Source organism: Rhinolophus sinicus, chromosome 18 (genome assembly GCF_057876585.1).
Source record: "Rhinolophus sinicus isolate RSI-liver-muscle chromosome 18, RSI-T2T, whole genome shotgun sequence".
NCBI lineage: Eukaryota > Metazoa > Chordata > Mammalia > Chiroptera > Rhinolophidae > Rhinolophus > Rhinolophus sinicus.
This window is the reverse complement of record NC_142518.1, coordinates 51,670,851-51,674,979: the sequence shown is the minus strand read 5'-3', so window position 1 is coordinate 51,674,979 and position 4,129 is coordinate 51,670,851.

The following is a 4,129-nucleotide window of genomic DNA, read 5'->3' as shown; positions in this document are numbered from 1 at the left end:
CTTAAATTCCCTCTCCTCAACAGCTTAAGTACAGAATGGAAGATTCTCAAGGTTGACAGGAGTGACATGGTTAGTAGAGGGATGTGAATAAATACCTCTTTTGCCTCCAAAGACTCAAATCAATGTCTTCTGTCTTAGAGACACTTGATGTTCTCAAAGTTGCTGGTGAGAAAAATAAGATAAAAGTCACTGGTAAGGAAACTATCTCAGCTGGAATGAAAATTGACATTTTGTATCTCGCAGCACTAGTAAGATCTGATAGATGCCATTTTGGATTTCCCAATGAAAATCATTTATTTCTAACTCCATAGGTCCTGGTTTTGGCCTGAAGTATTCTTTGAAAAGGTAGTGTGTGTATGGCATGGATCCAAAATTGTGTAATAAGCACTTTCAAAGCCAAGCAGTGATTTTCCTGCAAATTTCTAAGTACTTTCAACAATGTTCAATACCTTTCTTTAAAAATTGCTGCTAACTTACATAAACTAGAATATCTTTTAACTCTAATCTGCAAATTTTGCATCAAATAGACTGGCAAAGATCTGACACAACATAAAACAATGTGAAGACAAAATTAGTGTTTCGTAATCACTGCTTCAAGCATTCTGTCTAGCTTATTAATCCATTAACAAGTTCACCAAGCACTCAGAGTTATCTCTAGGCAAAACTGTACAGTAGTCATGAGGGCAGTTTTATTTTTGCCTCTTCTCCTTTTCTGTCTCATTTTCTTTTTTTCAAGTCCTCCAACTCCACTTGCTTCGTGAGTACTTACTATTTAGAATGCCATGCTTTTTTACAACTGGCAAAGCTATTTTGTGTTACCACCTACTCAGGAACAATATATAAAACTAACACTTGAAAAGATGACTCTTTGGATACTTTAATTAATTGAAAAGACTGGTTTACTAATGGTTGAATTTCAGGTACTGCAAGAAGGAAGGGAGAGAATTAAGGGATGAGAAACCTTTTATAGTACTTTTCAAGATGCGCCATGCACTGAGCAACCTAACTAAAAAGGCTCTACCTTCTTTAACTACAGTTTTACTTATTACACAATCATTTAAGATGAGAGATTCCCTAATCAAGTTCTTACATGTTTCACTTCCTAGAACTCTTTATTAACCAAAAAAAAAAAAAAAAAAAAAAAAGGAAAAAAAAAGAATTAGAAACTCCTTTTACTGCAGTTCTGTTTGTCTCACAGGGGAAAAGAAACATGATTTTATCTCCTCCCCCATTTACTCTTTTTAATCTCATCTCCTAGGGGGAAAACATTCTATTATTTTTCAAGGTAGTCAGTTAAAAGGCAGATGGATGGACTAATCTTAAGGAGTCTTTGACTCTTGCCAAAACTCTATGCACCACTGTATTATTGAAAACCCCAGTAGCTAAAATTGGGGACAATTTCTAAAAAATTAGTGCTCATTTGCAAATCTTTACATAAATATGATGGTATGTTTATGAGATTCCTAATCTAAAAAAATACTTTTTTTATTAGTTTCAGGTGCACAAGAGAAAGTAATACTTAGACGTTTATCATTTATATCCCTCACACTGTGTGAACCCCCCTCCCCCCATCCACTATCCCTCTGACATTGCACAGAGCCATTACATTTCCACTGTCTCTATTCCTAATGCTGTACTCTGCTTCTTGTAAGTATATACATACATATATATGTATATATATATATTACACTTGGCATTCATTATTGTTCAGATTCAGGTGTACAGTGCCGAGATCAGACATCTACATCATCCCTGAGGTGGTCTCCCAAATGGGACCCATGTGCATCGGATACCCTACAAAATCTTTACAGTATTGATTACGTTCCCCAAATTAATTTTCAAAACCCCGTGGCCATCTTGTGGTTACCGACTGTTTTCTAACCCCCTCACCTTCCCCCTTATCCCCACCCCCCCGCCCATCTAGAAACCCTCAGTTTTTCCTCTGTCTCCAAAACTGTTTCTGATTAGTTCATTCACTTATTTTCTTTAGATTCCACATATGAGTGAGATCATATGGTATTTGTCTTTCTCTGTCTGACTTATTTCACTTAACATAATGTTCTCTAGGTCCATCCATGTTGTTGCAAATGTTAAGATTTCTTTTTTCTTTCTGGCTGCGTAATACTCCATTGTATAAATGTACCACAGTTTCTTAATCCAGTCATCTACCGATGGGCATTCCGGTTGTTTCCATGTCTTGGCTATTATGTATAGTGCTGCAATAAACATAGGAGTGCATAAAGATTTTTGAATTAGAGTTTTGGATTTCTCCAGATAGATACCTGGAGTGGAATTGCTGGGTCATAAGGTAGTTCCATTTTCAGATTTTTGAGATACCTCCATACTGTTTTCCATAGTGGCTGCACCAGTCCGCAATCCTACCAACAGTGCACAAGCATTCCCTTTTCTCCACATCCGTGCCAGCATTTGTTTGTTGATTTATTGATGATAGCCATTTTGACTGGGGTGAGGTTCTATCTATTGTGGTTTTTATTTGCCTTTCTCTGATGGTTAGTGAGGTTGAGCATTTTTTCATATGTCTGTTTGCCATCTGTATGTCCTTTTTAGAAAAATGTCTCTTCATGTCCTCTGCCCATTTTTTAATTGGGTTGTTTGTTTTTCTGGTGTTGAGTTGAGTGAGTTTTTTATAAATTTGTGATATTAACCCCTTATCAGATATATCATTGGCAAATATCTTTTCCCATTCAGTAGGATCCCTTTTTGTTTTATTGATGGTTTCCATTGCTGTGAAAACACTTTTTAGTTTGATGTAATCCCACATGTTTATTTTTTCTCTTACTTCCCTTGCATGAGAGGATATATCAGTAAAAATCTTACTCCGGGTAATGTCTGTGAAGTTTCTTCCTATATTTTCTTGAAGGAATTTTATGGTTTCAGATCTTACATTTAAGTCTTTAAGCCATTTTGAATTTATTTTTGTATATGGTGTAAGGAGGTGGTCCAGCTTCATTATTTTTTGTTTTGTTTTGTTTTGTTTTGTTTTTAAATTAAATTTATTGGGGTGACAATTGTTAGTAAAATTACATAGATTTCAGGTGTACAATTCTGTATTACATCATCTATAAATCCCATTGTGTGTTCACCACCCAGAGTCAGTTCTCCTTCCATCACCATATATTCGATCCCCCTTACCCTCATCTCCCACCCCCCACCCCCCGCCCCCGTTACCCTCTGGCAACCACTAAACTATTGTCTGTGTCTATGAGTTTCTGTTTCTCATTTGTTTGTCTTGTTCTTTTGTTGTTTTTGGTTTATATGGATGGATCTTGAGAGAGTAATGCTGAGCGAAACAAGTCAGACAGAAAAAGCAGCTTCATTTTTTTGCATGTTTCTGTCCAGGTTTCCCAGCACCATTTATTGAATGACTGTCTTTATCCCACCATACATTCTTGCTTCCATTGTCGTAGATTAAATGTCCATATAGGCATGGATTTATTTCTGGACTCTCTATTCTGTTCCATTGATCTATGTGTCTGTTTTTATGCCAGTACCATTATTGTAGCCTTGTAGTGTAATTTGATGTCAGGTATTGTTATACCTCCCACTTTGTTCTTATTTCACAACATTGCTTAGGCTATCCGGGGTCTTTTATGCTCCCATATAAATTTTAGGATTATATGTTCTGTTTCTGTGAAAAACGTCATTGGTAGTTTGATAGGAATTGCGTTGAATATGTATATTGCCTTAGGCAGTATGGACATTTTAACTATATTAATTCTTCCTATCCATGAACATGGTATGTGTTTCCATCTATTTGTATCTTCTTTCATGTCTTTCTTCAGTGTCTTATAATTTTCTGAGTACAGATCTTTTACTTCTTTGGTTAAATTTATTCCCAGGTATTTTATAGTCTTTGGAGCAATTGTAAATGGGATTGCTTTTTAAATTTCTCCTTCTGATGTTTTATTATTGGTATATACAAATGCAACTAATTTCTGAATATTATTTTTGTATCCTGCTACGTTACTAAATTTATCTATCAGTTCTAATAGTTTTTCGGTGGAGTCTTTAGGGTTCTCTATATATAGTATCATATCATCTGCATATAATGACAATTTTACTTCCTCCTTACCGATTCAGATGTCTTTTATTTCTTTTTCTTGTCTGA